This window comes from Artibeus jamaicensis, unplaced genomic scaffold (genome assembly GCF_021234435.1).
Source record: "Artibeus jamaicensis isolate MK-2021 breed Jamaican fruit bat unplaced genomic scaffold, CSHL_Jam_final scaffold_474, whole genome shotgun sequence".
Classification (NCBI taxonomy): domain Eukaryota; kingdom Metazoa; phylum Chordata; class Mammalia; order Chiroptera; family Phyllostomidae; genus Artibeus; species Artibeus jamaicensis.
Window position 1 is genome coordinate 37,766,302 of NW_026522046.1, and position 25,881 is coordinate 37,792,182.

The window sequence follows — 25,881 nt, forward strand, 5'->3', positions numbered from 1 at the left end:
AAGACTTTAAGAGGTTTAAAGGGTGAAATGAAACTTTTTCTCCCCTACATGACATTTTTTACACCAATTTTTGCTAGCATTGACTAAAACAAAGCATTTTATGTTGCTATTTGAAGTAAGTTATTTAAAAGTAAATAGGCAGCTACCTCGAGTTTGAGTACTTATCAGAGGAAAGATACTACATAGAAGACTATATATTTTATCATGTATGGCAACCATAGATGAAACGCCCTGGCTTAGGGGTACCATTTTTCAAGCTGAAAAAGCTTAGACTTACAAAGATTAGTGGCTTACTCAAGAACATACTGTTAATGAGTAGTAGGGTCAGAATTGGGATTCAATCCTGTTTGACTCAAAAGACCAAGCCTGATTTAAAATAGCCAGTACACTTAGATGTACATGAGATACCAACACATGGTGTGCGTGTATACACGTGCACATTTAGATTGTATTTGGACACATAATTTTTTAAAATTACTCTCCAAATCACATTGTAGTCTTCAAACAATATTATTTAATACTTTCATCATGTACCATAACTAGAATAAAGCCACTTAAATGAATTATACTGAAATATTTTGAAATGTTCCCTCGGATTCTAAGACTTAGAAGAAGATTGTTGCTAACACTTTATTATTTTTTTTCCAAAATGATGATTCTTGGCAGTCAGAATATGATTTTACTCACAGGAACATTGTCTTAGGGAATTTTCTTGGTAGGAAAATTTTTGAAGAGAATTTATAGAAAATGCTGCTCAGAAAACTTCCTTTTCAAGGCAGAAGACTGGCCTTTTCAGAAAAAAATGCCTAAGAAAAGATTCCAAAATGAATCATGGAGACTTTCTCAATCAGATTCTAATAAATATTAGGAACATACACCCTTACTTGGAAATGCACTAACTTTATTCTGTGGAATTTTATCTAAAGCATTATTTCTTTTCTTTCTTTCTTTCTTTCTTTCTTTCTTTCTTTCTTTCTTTCTTTCTTTCTTTCTTTCTTTCTTTCTTTCTCTACTTCCTTCTTTCTTTTTCTTTATTTCTCTCACTGTATTTGTTATGTTTTACCTTAGGAGTTGGGTAATGGGAGACCCAAATAGGAGAAAATACAGTTTGATTTAGCCAAAATAATTATGGGTGGGTTGGCCATAATATGAACCCCTACCCATCAAACACTGGTTTTACAAAGACATAGAAAGTTAAAATATCTCTTTGGAGATGAGGGCAAAATAAAGCTCGTCTGGAAATTGTTCTTTGCTTGTTTGTTTGGCAAATTTTCCTCCTAGTTCAGATCCCTGGAAGAAAGCGAAGCAGACATGTGCAAGAAGAAACTTTGATTCTGGAATGCAGCAATTTCCTACCCTATGGAACATCCAAGACTCAGGGCTGCTATGAAAGGAAGATTCTCTGGTGTGCAGGGCACATGGTGTAATGTTACCAGGGCTCATGGAATCCGGAAGTGGACCACAGATCCAGAGGTTGAACGTGGGACCTCCATTCTATCTTGATAAAATAAGGTCATTGACTAGCTTGCATTTGGAACATGTTATAATCCAAGCATTGGATTATAGAGCACAGTGTGTGTATTCATTTAACAAGTCCTTAAAGTACTTCTATTCTCTCCCTTTTACAGATCAGAAACTGAAGCAGAGGCTAGGTAACCTATCCACACAGAATCTATGTAAGGTAGCAACTTGAACATTGGCTTTATTTTCCTGCATCTTTACTTCCAAGTCACTATGTTATCCTGCCTCTCAAATAAAACTAAAACTGATGGGATTGAGCACACATTCTTAGAATTACCTTTCACTCGTAAAGGCCCAGGAGACTCTGCCTTGTACCACATAGGTACTTATGATTCTAGACAAGTCCTCCCATTAAGAAGAGAGAAGTAAAAGAAATTTTTAAAAAGGAAGAGAGGAAGAAACCAGGAAGAATCAGACATTCTTGCCTGATTCTGTTCACTGCAATGACAATGCATGTGGTATGAACTTGGTTAGTGCAGAATGAGTAGCCCCTTGAGAAATGATTTACTGAACCCCAAACCATTCCCTAACCTTGCCCAAACTTCTCTGTGTCACCAGCAAGAAACCAGAAAGAAAAGTGCAGATTAAAGTTAGGGCTCCCTGCCCCACATTCATCCTCTTACTGCACTTTTATTGTTCTCATCTATTCTTCTCCTTTCTCCTCTCCTTGGGATGGTTCATGCCCTGCTAATTCTGTCTTTTTCCAAAGTCCTTCTCTTCTTGGACCTATCACCAAAAAGTATTAAAGGTGCTTTTCCACAGTGGAACTGTGAGGGATACAAATCAGAAGAAAGAGTTCTTAGTCCATTTCTTTTCTTATATTTTCCTTTGTACTTTTATAATGACTGTTCTCAAGCCTATACTTTCCGGGACTGCTTCCTGCATTGGTCCCTCATGTCTGCCATACCCCAGCTTAGAATCTGGCATTTTTGCTTGAGAGAAGAAGTCTGAAAATCAGCTCATCTGCCAACATTCAGGTAAAGAATTCAACAAACAGATCGCAAACACGAATGAGCTCAACATTTTAGAAGTAACCTTATATTAGGAAAGTCCAATGTGGAGCACAGATATCTCAGCTATGTGACATGCTTGGTTACCTTCATCAATCATCGCCATTTGAGACAACTTTTGTACTTTCAAAACGGTCATTCTACGAGACGACAAATGTTAGTGGGACGTGTGTTTGAAATGCCCTCTTGGACAATGATGGGTTGCTCTTTGTGGGTTTCCTGCCCTTAGCCCAAGGCATCCATTCAGATTTCTCTCGGGGGAGTTTTGTCCTGGTCTACACACAGATATTTTTTCCTCCAACTTCTAGGACATTTGATTTGTAATTATAATGGGCCATGTTTTAAAACTGTGTTTGGAAAATGTCCTCAGCTTTTGAGATTTCTGTTTCCTAATTTATAACACAAACAGCTTAAAGTCAAACCATTCCAATTGACCTCCACAGCGTGTGGCCAAGGATTGTGGGACATTAGAGTGATAACACTGAGCTTTTATTTGAGGAAAACATGTACATAAAAACAGAAAAACTCACCAATTCAGTGGTTTGTGTGTAATTTCAGCCATTCAGGCATCTCGGACACCTGAGTAACTGTCAATATTTTATGACTATATGAACATTTTTTAGAAAAATGTAGCTACAGAATTCTACCTAATCCACAAAACAATAAATACATACATTTAGAATTTCTTTATCAATATAGCTTTATAGTAAATGGGGTTTAATTTTTCTAACTTCCTTTTACAGGAACATAAAAATAAACTCTGTAAAAAGTTAGACTCCACCCTTTCACACTCAATTTCTTTCATTTGCCTACATATTGTGTGACTTTGACTTAAAAAATTTAATTGATTTTTCTTTTAGTTCTCTCTGAAATTGCTGGAGATTATTCTCTGTTTTCAAATATAACTTCATATAATCTTCTCTGTGTAAGCAGAATTCATTTCATGTTGATTTTTTTAGATGTCAGATCCTGAATCAAATGTAATCAAAGTTCAAGTAGTAATTTACCTCTGTGAGCCCATTGCCCAATCAGCTGAAAATGTACCTTAATATTTGCAATATCATGGAATATTTTAATATAATGAATGCAGAGGTTACAAAACAAATAATTCTAGTGTTTGTCAAAACATTTAAAAGTCAAATTAGTGTAAAAATCGCCTCTTCAACATGTTGACCTTGACTACAAGGCCTCTTCTGGAACATTTCCAGAATAGCATTGCTTCAGTGGCACAATTCTAGTTGATAAGAATTTCCTTGAGCTCCACTCTAAATTTCTCTCTTTGGTCTAAATTTAGTCCTCAGGGCCAACCCAGGATAATCCTAATAATTTTTATCCAGGAGAGTACCTCATATATAGATAGGTACTCTATTCTCCATAAAACTTTCTTTCATAAAATATTTGTATGTCTAAAAAAATAAAAACTAAAAAAACTAAAGACTTATGATTTCTTTAAATATGTAAATTATTTTTAATTTATATTTCACATATCAAGAAGAAAATTAAACTAAATATCAGGACTATGAAAACATTAGTAGAAAACAAAATCCATATTCGTTTTTAAGGGTAAGTTCCCCAATCAAATATTCTAAGTATATCACATATCTAAGTCCAGTATTTCATAATTTAAAAGCTTGCATTATAATATTAATATAATCTAAGTGGTTTTAATGTTTTTTTTATTTTTAAAACATTCGTTAATAAACTTTATTCAATATAAGACATCCACCATAATATTTATATGTTTATCGATTTGTCATGAGACATGGCTGGCAGATCCATTGTTTTACCGAAATGATTTCTTTTTGCAATGAGAGTGCTCATTTAGTTCAGTCTAAAAAATACAAAGCTAATCTTAAGAATATAATAGACTATTCTATTGCCTTTGCTACAAAAAATGGAGCAGTAAATTACTGAGGAAAGACTTGCTAATGAGGTGACATCCCTAAGAGATAAATACGGCTCTCATGATGAGAATGAATTCAGACTTTAGTCTCCAAATGGTGGGTTCCCATATCTTAGTTTTAATTTGGTCACTTCTGTCTTAGCAATTATTTTATTTGACATGTATTTCTTGACAGGCAATATTTTAGAAATGTAACTTTTGTACCCTTTCTTTTTTAAAAGGGTGTGCCCCTCAGGTCATTTCCTTAGGATGAAGTCATACAGTGAGAAATATAAACGTTTTTCCTTGACCTTCAAATTGGCTGGTCTCCTATTAGTGCTAATTTAAGTGACTAATGTATTATTTACTTCGTTAGCAACCTTGATAATATATAGTCTGTCTGAATTTATTGTGATTTTGAACCATCATCCCCAAAGCCTTTACTGTGCCTTCTTTTTTATTTTATTTGAAACTCCTCTCGTAGTCTACACATATCCATTTTTGGCTCTTCTTCATGTTTTTTTTCTCACATGTCCCCTAACATCCACTGCAAATGCTTGTGGCCTGGACAGTTATGTTTGTTTATATTTTGTTTCACATTTGTATTTCGTCCATGATTTACATAATTGTTCTTAGCCTGAGTTGCCTTGGCGTTAGCAGTCAAGTTGGCAGAGGATATTATCAACAAATTACTCTGCTAAAAGTAGATGTACTAAGTTTGGGCCAAATTTTGGCCGTCAGTTGCAGCGACAGACAACTTCAGGGTCAGTTCCTGCCGTCGTGTTTCTTACGCACGGTCGCGGTGGAAATCGGCATTGATGCAACGGGAACTTAGCGCAAGTGCGTTGGGGAGGGTTTGGCATGGAAGTTATTGACAACAGACCTTGGCTTGGATTTGTTTAAATGGAATACCTCTCATTGGACTGCAGCGAAGGCGGAAAGAAGAAATTAAGAAAGGACATATTTTCCTTTTGGGGTTTTTTCCTGCAGGACATAAAGCTTGAAGTCCATATGCAAAATGAATAAACATATTATAGGAAAAACTAATGATGTGATCTCAAAGCACAGGAAGAGTCTACATGACAAATTTAATTCCTTACAATTAAAAATCAGCAATTAATATATGCAGGGTAGAAAATTGATAATTCTATTGATTTGTGAATGTATTTTCAGCATATTGTTTTTTTAAAGATTTTAAAATTTTATTTATTTTTAGAATGAAAGGAAGAGAGGGAGAAAAACATGATGTAAGAAACATCCATCAATGTCTCTTCTCTGCATTCCATCTGGAGACCAAATCTGCAACCCAGGCATGTGCCCTGACAGGGAATGGAATCAGCCACCTTTGGCTTTGCAGGAGGACACCCAACTAACTGAGCCACACTAGTCAGGGCTCAGCATATTCTTAAATCTACCCAAGATCTCCCTAGTTCCCTTCCCAACCTTAGCATTCGCAAATGACTCTGATTTCATCCAATGTGAATTCTCTCATACCCTGCTCTGCAGTTCCCAGACTGTCCTTGGCCTTACACTTGATTTACTTTCCATCCTGTTGCATTTGAAGATGCCTTTCTTTTAAAACAAGACACCACCCAATGGTTCTCTTGATCAAGTCCTTTCCCAAATCTTCTCCATGATAGCTCTTTTGGCCATTGTCCCTTCCTTTCATCTTCCTTCTGGCTTTGGCTTTGGAGTTTTATGTGGGATTTTGAGTGCTAGAAACAGATTCACAAAGAATAACTCAAGAAAAGGTAAGGCAGCCTGTAAAAATATGAAAGCAGAGGAAATGGAAGGAGTTATGAGACCATACCACTGACTTCAGAAGCAGGAGGTGGTGAATCTTCGCTGTGACGTCCATGACCATCTTGATTTGCCCACTCCACCTGGGTTTCTTTTTCATCTTTTTTCTTCAGTTTTCTCTACCAACTGGCTCTTTCACTGCCTACCGTGAGCAATTTTTCTTCCCAGGGTTCTGCTTACTTGTACTTACGGCTCACTCACAGTCTCTCCTTTATAGCAATGACTCATCTTTCTGGACTTGCTCATCCACTAATCCCACTGCTAGCAATAGGATTCTCTGCGCATTCCCAATTCAGATAGTTGAGAGTGAGAATGTTTGATGTAATTCATACCCAATTGGACAGAGGATTTTGTCATAAATTACCTCAGAGGCAACATTTACGCTGTTGAATGTGTGTCTCTGATGCCCAGTTTTAATCACGTATGGTCAAGGTTAACAGAATTATATAATAACAAACATTGATACTTAAAGCCGTGAAGAGAATTAAATGGCTTCATTTATGTGAGTCTGGGAATATTTCCAGGCAAGTTTTTGATTGTATGTTTGTCATTTTCTCTTTTGCCATCAAATGTTCACATCCCTTGCCTGTGCCTCATTCACCTTGAAATAAAAATTTAGGGCAGTGTGAAACAAGTCAATAACCAAAATAAATAATATTTTAATGCAATATTTAAAAATCAAAATTAGTGCAAAAATACACGGTGAACAAAATATCAAAATGCTCTACTGGCTTTTCCTTCCTGTCCTGTCCTCCTGGATGGAGTACCCCAGCACTAATTGCAACCACTCTAATGGAAATAAAATTAAAATTTGCCCTGTTTCTTTACAGTTTCATTTTTTCTGACTTGTCTTGCAAGCTCAGTTTATTTCCTTGAAGTCTATTCCTCTTGAATCTGTTTTGGAAAGGCAATATTTGGGAATTTAATTCTATATGGTTACCAGTGAGTTCCTAATTCAGAGCAGATTTAGTGATTTTATATAACTAAAAAAGTTCTCACCAGATTGAGTCATGGGTCTTGCCAAAATGGGAGTTGGGATAAAAAGGGAATGCTTCAGACCACTGGCAAAGCATACACATTTTGGAACATACACAGATAAAAAAAAAGTGTTAGGGAATCAGAATAAGAGACAGGGCTTCTAAGAAAACACATTTTTCCCTCCTACTATTGTCCCCTTTCACCATTACTGTTGACCTGTCTGTACCATCAGTGATTTAGACTGGCCCCTTTTAGTTGGAATCTCTTCCAGAACACCAAGCTCTCAAGGGTCCCTCCTAACTCAACCCCGTATCAGTTTTTTGCCAGCATGTCTTCCCCCCACTTCCTCAAAGAAGATCTAATGCAAACTCAGTCCTTAGAATTGCTCTTGGTCTTTTTCATCATCATGGCAAGCTCATTCACTGTCACAGTTCAATTGTTATCCCTCCAGAGACTCCTCGGGGAAGGGGGATCCCTCCAGAATATACATCTTCAATCCTACACTTCTCTAATAGCTCTTATATTTGTCCCATCATCTCTGTTCCACTACCACCCCCTCCCACATGACCATATCACCACACACTACGTGTTGTATTCAGGTTACAAAGAATGCTTACGTGGTCAGCTTCAAAACCACTCTTTATTTTTTATTTTGTTGAAAGGTATTAATGTTCCATTTGCTTTGAAGAAGCTAATTATTACGCGTTTTTATTTGGGTGCTTTTTATAGGGAAATAATGTGCTAAATGGATTGTTTGCTAAAGGTCCTGAAATATGATAAAAAAGACTGTAATAAGAACCTCCACCTCTATTAGCTCCATCATCTCATAGAAGACTATACATTACATGCACATTCAAAGAAATTCCCAGTCACTTGGAGGAGATCTGCTTTGCAAAACTAACTCTTCACTTATTTTTTTACTCTTGATTTTGGAGAATTTCAAAGTATCCAATGTTCAAAAAACAATTTAGTGAATTCAATGTACCTATTACCCAGCTTTAGCAATTATGAATTTGTGGCTAATTCTTGCTTCATTTCTACTCCTTACTATTTCTCTTACGCCACAAACCAATCTGTTGATCCGTCTGCACCTCTTGTTTCTTTGGTTCACTTTGTTCTAGCTTCCCCAGAGTGATTCACTGTGGCTCACTTGATTGATTCCCTGCCTTCAAACCCCTGACTTCAGACATTATTCCTTCCATATGTGTCACATGACCAGCCGTCCAATAACAGAGCCCACTTGGGGCACAGTGCTTGTCTGGGTTAACATTTTCATAACACACCACCCTAGAACTTAATAGACTCAAAATTAGACTCACAGCCATTTTATTTAGCTCTTGATCTTGTCGTTCTCTCCCAAGTCTTCTAGGATATAACCCTCTTAGTCATCGTCCCATTCTCTCCCTGCATACAATCAAAATGTAATTTTACATTCCAGGCATGGGCTGGTGAGAACACGGACATCAAAGTTAGAGTCCATTCTGTTAAAAAATTTTGCCAGAGAATAAAAAAAAATTACTTGGTCATCAGGGATGGTTTTGTTTAATGTTCAATATTAACTTTTAAGACTGCAGGAACATGAAAACTACAACACACACTCTCAAATAATTTCAACTTTGAAGTTGATTCCTTGAGTTATGAAGTGATGACATTTTAATCATCAAATTTCCAGGCCATTTACACCGACATGCCCATTTCCTTTTCCATCTCTTCCCTGCCAGGTCTGTCACACGGCCTCCTTGCTCTACTCAGCAACTCTGGTTCTTGGTCGACTTGAGTTTCATGTTGATACAAGCTTACACATGGCCCAATGCCTAATAAGAAAAAGAAGTTCTTATTGAAATCAAAGGTTAAAAGGAGTTATAAAGGCGATGATACACGTAGTTGAGGGACTGCACAGCTCTCAGAACATTATATGGGCAGGACAATCAAGATAAAGATGTTCTCTTCAGTCTGTCTCCTGGTGGGGGATGGTGGAGCTGTGTTTGTTTTGGGTGCAAGAAGACTCTTATATTGAGAGCATTTTTTAGGGCACAGTGAATCTAGAGCAGAGGGTGCAAGGGGTACATACCCATGTCTGGATACGCTCTAACCTTTAAACAAGAATATCCTTATAATTAAACACTGTCCTCCTGACCTGTTCGACAGGTCAGGAAGCAGAAATATAAGGTAGCAAGTCATACATTCTAGCCAGAAATAGTATGTAGGTGCTATTCTAGTTTTCTGATTCCTTTATTTTTTTCAACATTCCATAAATATTTCTGAGTTCTTATTATGAACCAGGCAATGGACTAGGCAGTGGGGCCAGGGTGGGGCATGGAGCATGGAAGTGAATAAAAGGTGAAAAATGTATTCCTTCATGGAGCACCCATTTTAAGATGCCTCAACCCTGTAATATGTTCATTGCAATGATTGCTAGAGAGAAGCCTAAAGTGAGGAAGGGTGCGTGGAGAAGGGAGTTTGTGATGTTAGTTAAGATTGCTGAGAAGATGACATACAAGCAAAGACCTGAAGAAGGCAACGGAATTAGACATGCAGGTATCTGTGGGAGACAGAGAACAACACAAGTGCAAAGCGCCTGACGAGGGAGCTTGCTTGGCACAGTGAAGGAAAGGCCACTGTGGCTGTCACTGAGTGAATAAGGAGAAAAGTACCAGGGTCAAGGTGAGAAGAGTAACAAGAATGGCAGCCAAACCAGGTACAACCTTGTTAGACGTTGCAAGAACTTTGGCTTATGCGCTGAATGAACTGGGAACAAAAGTGACAGGGTTCCGCCTATATTTTAAAAAGAGAACTTTGATTTTAAAACTGAGACTAGACTGGAGCGGGGAGCACAGAAGATGAGGCAGGGAGACATACTAGAAAACTATTGCAGTCACCTGGGTGGAAGGTAATGGCGGCTCGGACCAGAAAGGTTTCAGTACAAGTTGTGACCCTGAACAGGACTGGGAAGTCTTTGAAGGCAGAAAACAGGATTTATGGATGATTACATGTGGACTGTGAGAAAAAGACAAGGGGGGATTGATTCCACGGATTTTGGACTGAGAACTAGGAAAATGGAATTGCCGTTTCCTGAGATAGAGAAAACTATAGAAGAAGCAGTCTGGGGGTGTAAGGAAAAGAAGATAAGGAGCCCAGTTTTGGACATCGTGAATTTGAAAGGTTGTAGCCATTCGAGCGGAGGTATCTCATTGGTAACTGGATATAGGAGATAACCAACCTTCTACTCTCTGTTTTTATGTGTTTGGCTTTTTTAGATTTCACACCAAAGTAACATCATCCAGTATTTGTGTTTGTCCGATGTACCTTGGTTAGCGCCCCCGTGTGTGCGTGTGCGTGTGTGCATGTGTGCTAGCTTGTGGCTGGAGGAGGGGGATGAAGAAGGTTTATGAAAAAGTAGTGGAAAGGCTGCCAAAAGATTTCTTTCTCTAGAGATAGCTAGAAAGAGAACATAAATAAATAAAACAGTGATTCACTCCTCATGATGCTATAAACCGTGTCCAGCAGGCCGTGCTTACGTAGGAGAGAGGCTCCGGCGGCTCTGGTTGTTTGTGGGAACGCGGGGAGTGTATTGGACTGAGCTCCGCCTGGACTCAGACTTCCAGTCCTTAAGATTGTGAGTTTTATTTTCTTTGGGAAACGTTAAAATGAAAACGACACACACTTAAGGCAAATAGAAACTAATATGGGATGACGGGCTATACCCAAAAATTAGTATTTAACTTTCCAAAGAACTGCTTATGAGACTAATTTCTAACTCTGAAACACGTGGTGTTTATAATCGAAAATTTCTGAGCAAAGATATATGTATCTCCCATTCACTCAATGATATGTAGACAAGAATATTTTGTTTTTAATAAAATCATCTGCCCGGTATTCTACCCATATCTATCTTTATCTATCTAATCTCTCTCTCTCTCTCTGAGTATATATCAAAGATTACAGCATGTTTTGACATTTTCTTGTTTAAATAAATATATCATATATTTCCATTTGCTTCAGAGTATTCCCATGGAACTGTCAGAAATAGATTTTGGAATTCGCACAAGTAAGAAATGAACTCATGATTGCAAACGCTTTCTTCCATTGACATTTATTCAGCGCTGTCATGTGAGAACATTTTAAAATGGCAGTTTTCCTTATCCCAAGCTAATCAGATGTCCTTTGTTTGACCTAAGTTTGTCCTTAGAATAGGACCAGATACTGTGAAGCACAAATTCACAAATGTGCCCGTAAGTGTTACTCGTGGGTTTACCGGTTTGGAGCTGACAGTGGCGGTACTTTCAGCTGAAATTCCTCAGCAGTTCAAGGAAGGACTCCAGTGGCTGGAGTCAAAGGTCCTTCTCCAGGAAGGAGATGCTGGCGATGCGTCCGGGTCTGACTTGGGCCGCAGCTGCAATACAAGTCCATGTACACAGTGTGGCTTCAGTGGCCTCTGCCTTCTCCCACTAGAAACTGGGATTTGAAAGGCCACCTAAGGGATTCTGTGAAAAATGTGAAGAGCAGGGTGAGGGGGAGTTTTAAACCCTGAAAAGCCTGATATGTTTTTCCTGATTTTTTTTATTCCTATAGGCCAGTTGTTACCCAGATGTGCCTTTTCCACTGCCTGAAAGAGGCAGATGTAGGGATAAAATGATTCTATTTTAAGAAATAGTGACCTGGGAATCCAGAAACCATTTCTGGAAACTTTAGAAATGATCATTTGTGTGTGTGTGTGTGTGTGTGTGTGTGTGTGTGTGTGTGTGTGTGTGCTTAGCACTGAGCTGGCAAAGACCTACCCACAGATGCCCAGATGGAACAGGAAAACACACAGTTCACAGAAACACAGACACACACGCTCACACACGCATCCCCTCCAGAGGGAAAGTTCAAAATCTCCAATGCCCTGACAGGTGTGGCTCAGGTTTTTGGAGCATCCCCCCAAAGCAAAGGGTTGCTGATTAGGTTTTCGGTCAGGACACACGCTTTGGCTGCAGTTTCAGCCCCCAGTTGGGTGGCATACAAGAGCCAACTGATTGAAGTTTTTCCCTCACACTGAAGTTTCCCCCTACTCTTTCCCCTTCCCTTCCTTTCTGTCTAAAAAATAAACAAATAAAAAATTCAAACAAACTAACCTATCTACTTTCCCAGGTCCATGGGTGCTTCAGCCTCAGCCATCACCATCTTCCCTGCAGTAGTTCCTGGCCAACTGCATGATGCCCAGGGTCAGACTGCCTGGGTATGAATGACCTTGGGGAAGTTATTTCTACTTGATCTTCGGCTAAGAGCTATTACTATGAGCAACTGCCTGAAAGGATGTGTGGGAATTGATTTAATTCATGTGAAGTGCTTAGAACAGTGCCAATACCCAAGAAAAATCATCTAGTGTTATCAGAGAATGTATTAGTTCCCTCCTGCTGCTGTAACAAAATGCCACAAACATAGTTAAGACAACACAAATGGGTTATCTTGCATTTCGGTAGATCAGGAGTATGACATGGCTGTCATTGGCCAAGGGGCCAGGAGGCCTGAGTCCCCTTCTGGAGGCTCTGGGGGAAAATTCAGCTCCTGTCTGTTTCAGCTGAATAGACCACCATGGCTCATGGCTCCCTTTCTCCATCTCCAAAGCCAGCAACATTGACTCTTGGGCACTTCTTCCACCAGCACATCTTCATCTAAGCACACCCGGTAGAGGTTCTCTGCTTTTTAAAGACTCATGTGGTTGCACTGGACTCACACGAATAATTCAGGATAATCGCAAGGTCTGTAGACTAACCACATCTGCAAAGTTCCCTTTTCCTTGTAAGGTAACATAGTCATAACTTCTAGGTTTGGACACACACCTCTTAGGAATGGAGGGCATTATTCTGCTTACCACGGTGGGAGGTATTGCCAATGATAAATCTGAATGAAAATGCATTCTTATCATGTTGACTTTCCCCTATGTTTCTATCCATTCATCCCTTCATTTAGCATTGTCCAATATAGGCTGGCCTTGTGTGGAGCAAGTCTGTGTCCTCACGGAGTTCACAGACTCATGGAAGTGCCACCATCATGGTCCAAAAGGTCCAGCAGTTTATTTTTAACCAGCCTTTGATATAAAGTGGATACATAAAATCATAAGATCTAGATGTTGCACATTCACTTATTTGTGTTTTCAATTACTCAACAAATATTTGTCAAGTGCTTATCATAAAAAGGCCACTCCACAAAAGGAAATGGCAACTTCTGACAAGCTTTCAAAGCTAGGAGCTATGACATCAGCTTCTCTCAAACAAACTGACCATTATAAATACCCCAGAAGAGGCTTTATGAAGGCTTCTCTAGAGAAGGGTCCTTCACCCGTGGCATACGCAGGGACTCCGGAAGTTGGGACTTCCTGCCAAGTGCATGCGAAGTCTGTGCATATCTGTGTGTCTGTACGTATGGGTCAGGCAGTGATAAAGCTCCATTGTGTTCATCCAGTTCAAAAAGGAGTCAGTATCCACCAAAGGTTCAGCATGAGCACTCCAGGGTATTGCAGTCCTGGGTGGCAGCTTCCTGCTCAGTTTCTCCACTTGGACACTAGCAGCGTTTCCCTGGAACTGAGTGAGTGACGGTGTCAATTACTTGGGCTCACCTTTTGAATTATGGCCAGACCATCACACTTCCTTGCTGTTATGATGAAGTCTCTTCTGTCCACTCAGTCCTTACACTGTTAACAAGCTCAACTACCTCTGCTTAACCATAGACCATGTGGCAAAAAAAAGATTCAGACAGAGAGACAAGGGAGAACTTGAAAACTAAATCTAGTCCCCTGACCCTGGAAAATTGCCCCTTTGCTAGTCCTCTGCCCTCACTTACCTGCATCCAGTTATATATTACACATCATGCACAGAAAGACTGTGTCAGAAAAGGGATGGGCTGAGGACTCTACTTAAAGCAAGGATCTATGTTTCCCACATTCACCACCCCCCCAAATCAATAGGATAGAGAAGTAAATGACATTATATTCTTCTACAGAGATTGCATAAAGGACCACTCCCTTCTACCATCCCCTTTTCAAAGCTGCATGTTAGGAACAAGCAATGCTTCTTTCAGAGAATACAGTTAATTCCTGTAGGTCAAGGCCAGCTGTGGGTGGTTTTTTTGTACTCACATTTAGAAACGGCTCTGATCCAGACTCTGCAGACCCACTGCCTTCACTGTTTACTCTTTCTTCCTCGCCTCTGCTTCTGAGAAAAGGATGCGTTAGAACATCCAGTACTCTTTCTGTATATTTCAGTTGTCTGAATATTTCAGATGCTGCTGCCATCCACTCCAGGCAGCCCTTCCCCTGCCGGACCTCAGAGCAGAAGGGGCCTGGCTGTCTTTTCAGACCTCTCCCAGGCTCTTGAACAGCTCAGGCTGCAGATGTCTACAAGTGGGCGGCTGATGGGCGATGTGACCTATATAGTGAGTGGTACATGGGCTCATACACCTTCTGCACGGCTTGTGAGCTGAGCCAATTTATGGCGTTGGAGCCTATTTTTTGCTGCTTCACTTAATAGTGTTCCCTTCTCACTCTTTCCCAGTCTCAAGCTTTGCTCACATGATCATGCATAATGTTACTTTCATTTTAATACCTTTGGAAAGTTTCCAGAAGACTGAAAAAGAGAAAATGCTAATTTGGGAGTTTACCCAACATCATCTAGTTTTGTGACCCATAGAAAATGGATCTGTGCAGTGAGATAAGTACACACCCGGTCAGGGTCCCACGCTCTGTTTAAATTCTGTTTTCTCATCGGTGGCCTTCTCACGACCGAGCCCTGGAGAAGGACAACACTTGAGCAAGTTGCAAATATCACATCTGCTAAGAGCCAGAGAGAAACTTGAGGAGAAAACTCCTGTGAAACAAGGATGCAATTATCTCAAATTACAAGCAGTTCCATGATGAACTTAGTGTCCTGGTTGCCGCAGCCTCAGGACACAGTGGGAAGCTCCAATGATTCATTACGGCTCACATGTTCCATCTCAGTGACAAAACTTTATAAAAGAGGATGGTACGGTTCTAATGTTTTACAATACTTTCTCCTATATGTTTAATTGCTGATTACAACTAGTTAAGAGGGAAAACTCCAATGAAATTGAATGCACTGGCAAGTGAGAGAATATGGAAAGAGAGGAATGATGAGAGTTGTTTTTTTTTTTTTTACAGGCGCTGGTAGAGAGAATTATGCAACTTCCCACTATGCAAACTTTTGTAATTGTAACTTCTGCTACCTTTTAAGGAGAAAATACCATCAGCCTGCAACTCGAGAGCTTTTATGAGAACCATGAAAGGGCTTTGCTCACATCTGTCTGCATTTGCTGGGTGTGTGCGGCAGATTTCCTGCTGCTTAGCTAAATCTAAAAAGTTAAAGACTTGCTTAAATTGACTGCATGAATATATTCCTGAATGTGAAAAAAACTTATACGAGAAGAGACTTACCATGAACTCTATGGTCTTTATTATTTGGGGCCATTGTTCCCAATAACAAACGAAGAGAAATATCATATATGCTGGTTTGTAGACTCTAATTAGCGCTTTGTGCTCATTGAAATGAGTGGGAAAGGATTATATTCCAAGCGACATTTTAAACATCTTCACTACATTTACAATTCCAAGTAGCTGGATGAGCACCTTAAAGAGTGTGTTTTTCCCTCTTTTGTTTTGTTTGTTTTATTTGTTTGTTTTTGGCTCTTTCCATTCCTATTAGCATCACCGGATCACAGAAACTTTGGTTTCATGAAAATTCACCAGGATCTCAGACATATGTTTGATAACCTATTTTTTCCCAATAATCCATATCACGAGGTTTATTATTTTAATTTACTTACCCACCAATATTTCTAAGACATTGATATTACCAATAGGAATTTCTCTATTTACACCAGACACGTGACAGATTGAGAGTCAGGACCATGTGGTGGATGCCTACTACTTTGTATTTGGTGAATATTTCACAGCTTCTTGGGTACATTTTCCCCCAAATTAGACCATACCTAACATGCCAACCATTAGAACGAAAACTGAAAAAATAATCTATTACTAATTGGCCTGATCTTGAGTACTGTGAAGGCCCCCTATGGGCTGAAGGCATGTGTTTGCAAGAAACTAGAACTTTCTGGCTATGTAGCCATTAAGTATGAAGATTCTTCTCAAGGGGTTATCATTTCTTTGTAGAAATATCATGTAATATGTAACTGGCAATGTTATTTTAGTTTTGCTATTACAATTTTGGTTTTTATATTGAGTATTATTAACATTCTTATTCATGCATAAATCTAACAAAATATGTCAAAATGAAGAATACCTTGTACAGTTCTCTCTTTAGCATGGTACGACTTTAATTCTGGAAATCAAGAAAGATCTTAGAATGTGTGAAACTCAACAACTATGCTAAAAATAATGCACTCAAGAAACCCACCCCTAACCTGTGCCCCACGTTCTTTACTCCTTCTTCCCTTATTCTTATCTTCCTCCTAATTCCTCTCTTGCCCCTTTCCCTTCCAACTTTAGCATAACCCACTTCCAAGTGGATCTGTGAGTTGAGGAAACTTTTTCTTTTCTTCTGGAGCCTATCAACACTTCTTAAATTTGACAGGGTGCAGTTGGGCCTCCCAGCAGGAGAAAATATTGTACCACCTCCCTTTCGTCATCTCCGATCATATTTCAGAAGCTGCTTTCGTAATATTGCATGGCCTCCCTTTCATTTCTTTCCCTGCCTTGCCTTAAATCATCATTTAACACTTTCTACAAATGTCTTCCTCCAACTTAGCCATAAATATCTTATAATAAAAAACTTTATAAAAGCAAAGGAAAATAATAATTTTTGAAGGCTGCGTTCTGGCCAAATAGTGTTTTTCATCTGTAAATATAGTTTCTGCAACCCCTCCCCTAAATTTTAGAATCCATTCTCTTCTTCTACATCACATGCCACATTTATTGCACTTTTTCTCCAGAGTGACCAGATCAAGACTAACCCATGGACCTTTGACGCTACCTGTAAGTCTCTTCCCAAACCCTCAGGTGGGACGTTGTGCCTATCACCTTTGTTTCTTCTGATAGATATCTATTTGGTTAAGCAAATTACTGCTAAGTGTTCTAAAATGTAATGGTTCAAAAGAATGACTGTAATCAGTCACGGCCCACCTTATTCTTTCAACTCTTGTTCCTGGTTGAATATCAGGCAAGTAGGAAGGGATCAGGACATGAAAACCGAAGGAGGGGACTGATTCACACGTACTCAGAGAAACAATTTTGGTGTGTACCTAGTAGTTCTGGCACTGGAGAGTCTGAGCCCTTGGGTGAAACAAAATGACTGAATCCCTTGCACCTACTGTGTATGGAATGAGCTCTACCAGCATTTGCTGGGGGGGAACCCACTCCCATTCCCAGTCCATCTTAGATGTCTTCAGTTCATGGGCTTGACCCACCATTGGTTTGCTAAGGGAATGTGATCAATGCCAACAACCTCTGCCAAAGATCAGGGGTGACAGTAAAAGTATTTACTAATTGGTACAGGGTGTGCCTCAACCCGGCAGCTTCAGCATAAGCTATTAACCACCTGCACAGACATCTGTGTTGGGCTTACCTGCTAAAAACCATCCGTGCCCACAAACCCTGTGGTCTCAAATCCCCCTGGAGGCCCGCTGGTCTCTAAGAGGCTGCTCTTTCTGGACACAAAAAGACCTAGTCCCTGAACATATTTTTTCTTATCAGCCATCTTAGAAAAATTCCTGGGAAATTTGTCAAAATCTATGTAATCATCGTTAATTTAGCAGTTCTCAAAGGTAACCCAGAGTTCATCCAGCTGCAGTTTATTCCATTGATCACAATAATCCACCCCACCCAGAACTTTCCTCATGAAAGGAATCTTCTCAGAGGGGCCATCTGGATCCTATTATCGTAATCAGAGTGTGTGGCACGGACAAGGTGCAGACATTGTTTCCACTGAGGACCCCGGGCTCACTGATTCTTGGATGTGCTTCCTCCTTTCCTTCCACCCCTCTCTTCCTTTTATCTCCACCAAATGGGTATTTGATAGTTCTACTGAAATTAAAAAATAAAACTTTAATCAGTTTTATTTTCTCTGCACAATGCACGTTTCTGAAACCCTCTGCTCTACACATTAGGCCTGGAGAGCTAAACCTGAAAACAAAACAAACAAAAAAATAATGTTCCCACTTGGAGATAATTATATAATCCGGAAAAGCTTTGTCTCAAGTTTGGACATGGCCTATTTGCCAAATTGCCGATCGGAGTCCCCAAATGAAGCTTATAATTTTTCTCTTTGCTTAATTTTCAGGAATTTTTACACAGACGCCTGCATATTTTCATGTGTATGTGTGGTTAAATAACTTCAACTATCCATATAGCACAGTGAGCGTGAAAGTACAAAGTTATTGGCAAACATGATCTGACAACTGGGTATTAAAATATTTCTTTTTTTAGTGTTTCTAATTTCATGTCACTAGAGCCAAGGAATTTTGATTCTCTTTTACATAACTTAGATAAGAGATAAAACATAACATTTATCAAGTGCCAATCAGTTAATATGTCAGGGTATTTTTATCCCTGTTTCTATTCTGCTGTGGAAAGTGAAAGGAATTGATGGCAGTAAGGAAATACAAATATGTTGTTCTGTTCTACAGATGAACACTTTCCCTTCAAAGGATCTCAAGTAATTAATGAGTATTTAATTTCTTCTGTAGCAGTAGGATGATCGAACAAAGTGGGGAGCTCTTTTTGTCATTCTGTGACTAGGTGAAAAACATAAATTTAGATTTGTGTCACTTAAGGACCAAGGGGCCACTTATATGCAATGGATTATGTTCCAAACATACTGATGTAGAAGCCAATATGCTACATGTGTGTGGAAAGCCATATAGTGGCTTACATAAGTAAATGTTTTTTTTTAATTTTAAAATATTTTTAGTTACTTATTCTTTATTGTTTTTGAAATACAGTTGTTTCCATTTTACCCCCACCACTTCTTCCCCCACCCCTCCCATCCCCACCTCCCACCCTTGACCCTACCCCCTTTGGCTTTGTCCATGGGCCCTTTATACGCATTCATTGACAACCTTCCTCCTTTCACCCTCCTCTGGTTACTGTCAGTTTGTTCTTAATTCCAATGTCTCTGGTTATATTTTGATTACTTGTTTGTTTTGTTGATTAGGTTCCACTCATAGGTGAGATTATACGGTATTTGTCTTTCACCATCTGGCTTATATCACTTAGCATAATGCTCTCCAGTTCCATCCATGCTGTAGCAAAGGGTAGTAGCTCCTTCTTTCTCTCTGCTGCATAGAATTCCATTGTGTAAATGTACCATAGTTTTTGATCTACTCATTTACTGATAGGAGGTTAGGTTGCTTCCAGCACTTGGCTATTGTAAATTGTGCTGCTATGAACATTGGGGTGCATAGGTTCTTTTGAATTGGTGTTTCAGGATTCTTAGGGTATGATCCCAGCAGTGAAATTGCTGGGTCAAAGGGCTGTTACATTTTTAGGTTTCTGAAGAAATTCCATACTGTTTTCCACAGTGGCTGTATCAGTCTGCATTCCCACCAACAGTGGACTAGAGTTCCCTTTTCTCCACAACCTCACCAGCAGATTATTTTTTGTGCATTTGGTTATGATGGCCATTCTCACCAGTGTGAAGTGGTAGCTCACTGTAGTTTTAATTTACATCTCTCTGATGGCTAGTGATACTGAGCATCCTTTCATATGTCTCTGGGCCCTCTGTATGTCCTCCTTGAAGAAGTGTCTGTTCAGGTTCTTTGCCCATTTTTTGATTTTTTTTTGTATTCCTGGAGTGGAGTTGTATGAGTTTTTAAAATATTTTGGAGAACAAACCTTTGTCTGAATTATCATTTGCAAATATATTTTCCCATGCAGTTGGTTCTTTTTTCATTTTGCTGATGTTTTCTTTAGCCATGCAGAAGCTTTTTTATTTTGATGAAGTCCCATTTGTTTATTCTTTCCTTTATGTCCCTTGCTTTCTACATAAAAGAGTCTAGAAACTGCACAAGCCAATGCACTTGCAGACGTTGATGATGCCAATGAGGAACCAGGTTCCTTCAGCTATCTTTGTATTGCATCTGACCTCATGGTCACAAAATGGCTTTCATTCTAGCCATCACATCTTCATTCCAGATGAAGACAAAGGCAAGTATAAAGAGGCAGAACCTTTTGCGGATCCTGAGAAAAAAAGATATGTACTAAGAAGGGCTCCTGGTGGCTTGCTGGGTTCAAATTTTTAAAAAACAGAGCCTAGCAGCCATTTCTACACAGGAGCTTCTCATGCAAAATGCACTCCATGCAAAAGCCTGCTGTACACTGTCTGCCTGCACCGTGTTTCTGACATCTGAGCCAGCCCTTATCAAGGATATCACAACTGAGCTGTTTTGTACTTCGTGAAGTTTCCTTCTCCACCACACCTCAAATCAGCAATTTCTGTTGGCACTGAGTTGGTTGAACTGGTGCCAATGACCATGGGTTGACACATTTTTGGTTTTGTCCTTCTCATTTGAGAAGAATTCTATGGGTCTCATAATCTAACACACCTCCTAGCAGTAATCAAGAATGAAAACATTATATTCAATTCTGGTAAGCAGAAATGAAGGGATTTGAAACCAGAGTTGAAGGAGCCAGCTCACACTATCCGCCACATATGCTTTTTGTGGAGAAAACATGTTTCCTCAGACCACACAGGTTTTAGGGCAAAGTTATGGGTTTTGATAAGTTGCCCTGAGTGTTTCCCTGACTTCTCCCCCACCTGCTATTCCTGGCCTAAAGGAAACTTCACCATGTCTCCTAGATATTTCTGGAAGTCTCCAGAGGATGTCTTGTGAGTAGGCGCAAACTCAACTCAGAAATAGACCCTGTGTGTCTCTTTCCCTCATTTCCTGCACTCACTTGACACCCTAATCAAAGGATGAGGTGTCTGATGTTTGCACTAGTGCCAGAAGCCAGTGTCAACACCACTATATCCTATCGTTGCTTATTACTGCTCTCCTTGCCGAAATTGCTTCATGCAGTTCCTCCACAGCAGCCATCCAACAGCAGCCGGATCCGGAATCCAGTGAGTGCTCACTGTTTTCCTGCGAAGTCCAAGTGTGAGCACATACCTCGGGAGTGATGAATATTTCTCTCCTCACCTTTGCATTCCATCCTCCTTGGAGCTTTCAACTCCTTGCAGAGTTTTGGTTGGAAAGTTCTTTCTGTTTCCAGTGTGGTTCCCTCCATAGAGCTCAGGTGAAATTGCATAAGGCCGGACCACAGGACTGTACAAGTACCAGAGATCCTGCCGTATTCAAATCCTTGGAACGATTTTCTCAGACCAACTTCATATGCTGTTGCTTTTCTCTATGGGTGAATTTGCATCTTAGGGTGTCCTCATAAGCCTCATGTAAACTTGGCACATGTACTGGGCAACCTCTGATGGGTCCAAATCAATGAGTAAATTCAGTTTAGGCTGTGTAGCTAGGATTTCTTATTTGCCATTGTAATAAATGCTAAGTGCAGTATATCTGTCTTCAGCTTAACTCTGTGTCCACAGCCATCCACACCTATCCATAGTTTAAGTTGTCAGAAAATTTTTATTATTCAAACTCCAGGTTCCACACACACTTGCTCTCTACCTCTTGTGTTGATCAGTATGCTGATACTCTTGAAATTATGAGGCCAATAGGTCACAGAATGTTCCTTTATAGAGGAAAATCAGTTTACTGATTTAGATCTTTTTGCATCTTTGTTCATGAAGAAAAATCTGATGAGCCACTTAGAGAGAGAGGCCATCTTCGTTTTTGAAAACTTCCTTCAAGACTGTCCAAGGAACTCTCAACAGGAGATACTTTTAATGAAGAGAAACTACCCCAATTGTTCTTCCTCTTATCCTCAAATCTGGATTTGAAACCACAGACAAAATTCTGCTTGGGATGGGAAAATGTCCGGTAGTGTTGCAGTTCACAGAGTTCAGAGATGAGAAAGAAAAAGAAGTGGAAGTCAGAGCATCGCTGTCGCTGATGCCAACTGTAGCAGAACAGTCACGCATCTGTGAGGGTCAACGCTGAAGCTGAATGTCTCAGAGCTCGTTCAACTCAGATGGGAGAATCTAAACTGGACTTACAAACACGCACGGGGGGCAGACTGGATGCAGGAGAACACGGCAGCAATTAACACGATATTCAGAAAGTGCCCACCACCGTGCGTTCGTTGGCTTTTCAGCTTCCTTGGCACAAGGGAAGCTACTTGGGAAGACGTTATGTCTAGAATGACAACAAATAAGGTAATGTTTTTTACTTACTGTACCAGTAAGTACTCCTGAACAAGCTGAGTGTCTCATCTCTGCGTGTGATTATCTCCAGAAAGTTGGGAAACGCATGTGAAGTGGTAAAAAAGTGTCAGTATTGAGTTGTGTGGGGGTGTGGGTTTTAAATATCCCTTTTAAAATCAGAAGAGGCTTCAAATAGAATATGAAATACAATATAATGGCTCTAGACCTAATGCTTCAATTTCAGTATCAGACTATTGGGATCCATTCAATAGCTGAGTGCACAAGGCATGTTTAGAGACCCATTCAGTTTAGGAGGCTACCTTTGCTCCTTTTCTACCTGAGGAAAATTATTTCTTCCGAGAAATGACTTTAATTTTTTGGCAAGTAAGCTTCTGAGATGCTAACAGGAACTCAAAATAGATAATTCGCCTCAGATGGGCTATGCTACGTACTTCCAGAAACCAGTCTAAATATTTTTTTCTTTACTGGGTCAAGTCCTTATTAATAAAATATGTGCTACTGGAAAGAAAAGATACCTTTGTTACTTAATCCCTGTGCAGTCATTTATATTTGGCATGCATAAATGTCATAAAGCATAGGAAAAAATATAATTCATGAACAAAATTCATTTTTATGCTCCTGTCACCTTGCCAAATTAAGTATTATGGTCGGAAATTTAGGGCGAAGGCTCCCTTTGGAAAAAAGAAATCAAATTGTCCTCAGAGTTTGCTTTCGTCATCAAAGGGCTTTTATGTCTTTGGATGGACCATCAATTCTGGATTTAGTGGTAGAAAGTATTTTTACTTTGTACAACTACTGCAGAATTCTGATACAATTCGCTTAAAATCCTTCACTTGGATTAGAAGCTTTTTTCATATTTTTTTCAGTATTTAATTTTGTGGCAGTCAAAATAGGATGGAAAAATACATTATCTACACCAGAAACAAAGCTTTCTTGAACTTAACCTAAATGATGCTCTCCTAATGGCTTTTCCTGTCTGCATCTATTTAGGAAGGATTCATTAATCTCCAGATTTTAAGACAGAGAGGAAAATGACAATAGTTCACTTTTTGTAAGTGATGAAAAAGGGGCCAAAAGCTCATTTATCATTAGCTTGGTTGTAAGGACACGTTGTTCCAGCCATGGTCATTTAGATCTGTGCTGAGGGGACCATGGCCCTATTGGAAAGTCTCACTTTGTTCAAAAACCAACCAAACAAAATCTGACTTTGTGTTCATATTTTTTCCAGAGTATATTAGAGGTTGAGTTTGATTTTTTCTTTTTAATATATTTTATTAATTATGCCATTACAGTTGTTCTATTTCCCCCCTTCATTCCCCTCCACCCTGTACACCCCCTCCTCCACCATTCCCCCCACTTTAGTTTATGACCACGTGTCTCAAATTCTTTAGCTTCTATATTTTCCCTACTATTATTGCTCTCCCCCCTATCTATTTTCTACCTACCATCTATGCTACTTATTTTCTGTACTTTCTCCCCCCCTCTCCTTCTCCCACTCCCCTGTTGCTAACCCTCCATGTGATCTTCATTTCTATGTTTCTGCTCCTGATCTAGCTGTCCTCTTAGTTTGCTTTTGTTTTAGGTTTGGTTCTTAATAACTGTGAGTTTGCTGTCTTTTCACTGTTCATCTTTTTTATCTTCTTTTTCTTAGGTAAGTCCCTTTAACATTTCATATAATAAGGGCTTGGTGATGATGAACTCCTTAAATTTGCTCTTATCTGAGAAGCACTTTATCTGCCCTTCCATTCTAAATGAAAGCTTTGCTGGATAGATCAATCTTGGTTGTAGGTCTTTGGATTTCATGACTTGGAATACCTCTTTCCAGCCCCTTCTTGCCTGTAAGGTCTCTTTTGAGAAATCCGCTGACGGACTGATGGGAACTCCTTTGTAGGTGACTGTCCCCTTATCTCTTGCTGCTTCTAGGATTCTCTCCTTCATTTTAATCTTGGTTAATGTAATGATGATGTGCCTTGGTGTGTTCCTTCTTGGGTCCAACTTCTTTGGTATTCTCTGAGCTTCCTGGATTTCCTGGAAGTCTATTGCCTTTGCCAGATTGGGGAAGTTCTCCTTTATTATTTGCTCAAATAAGTTTTCCACTCGTGGCTGTTCCTCTTCCCCTTCTGGTACCCCTATAATTTGGATGTTGGAACGTTTAAAGATGTCCTGAAGGTTCCTAAGCCTCTCCTCATTTTTCTGAATTCTTGTTTCTTCATCCTTTTCTGTTTGGTCATTTTTTTCCTCCTTCTGGTCCACTCCTTTGATTTGGTTTCCTGTGTATTTCCATTCATTTCAATTAGTTTAGCCTTCATATGTTCCTCTAATCTGTGACTAAAATCCACCAGTTCTGTGAGCATCCTGATCACCAGTGTTTTGAACTGTGCATCTGAAAGTTTGGCTATTTCCTCATTGCTTAGATTTATTGGCTTTGGGGCTCTGAGTTGTTCTTGAGCCATGTTTTGATCTGTTCGCACCTGTTATGTATGAGGAGCGGAGCCTTAGTTATTCACCAGGGCGGGGCTACCCAGGTCGCTGGTTTGTGATGCTGTATGTGGGGGCGGGGTCAGAGAGGGACATGGCAGTTCCCTCCGCCACCTCCCACTGCTGGGGCCTGCATGGTTTGTCTCACTGCCAGCTCCCCCACTGGTCCATCTGGGTGCGAACGTGTGACCGCGATCAGCCCTCAGTGGGTCCATCTCCTTGCGCCCTCAGTGGGTCCGCCTGCTTCTCCACACCTGGGATCCGCGTACGGCTGCCAGCGTGCCTGGGTCTCATGCCTGGGTCAGTCGGGTGGATCTTTCATGCCCGACCCCACTCTGCTGCTGGCTCTGCCCCTCTTACTAGTTTGGCTGAAGGGTTCGTTGTTGTCAGACTTCCATATAGTTCAATTTTCTGTGGTTTGGCTGTGTTTTTGTTGCTAAAACTTTGTTGTTTTTAAACTTAGTTGTGCAAGAAGGTACAGTGCTTCCACCTACGCCTCCATCTTGGTGGAAGTCCTGATTTTTTTTTTTAATTTGGAAAAGAAGTTTACTTTTGAGCACTGTCATTTTCTAAACTGAAGTAGTGGCATTTCTTTGATCTGTTCAGTCATGTGAGGTGCTGAGAGACACTGGTTTACCCAGCGGGGAAGCAGTGAGTGATACACACACTGGGTTCTGTTTCCATACATGCATCCTATAGCGATGAAATCTGAGATAGATCGACAATAAATATTTATTAGATTTAGTAATTGTTTTTATACCTGACTGATTCCTTATAACAATGATGCTTTCCTTAGAAGGTCATAGGAAATTTGGTATGACAAATATTCAGCATGAAAATATTTCTTTTAGTCTTTTAGTGCACATTCCTCACGGTAGTCACAGGCTACTGTTCCATTTAGAGATCTCCAAAAGGTAAAGTGTGATGG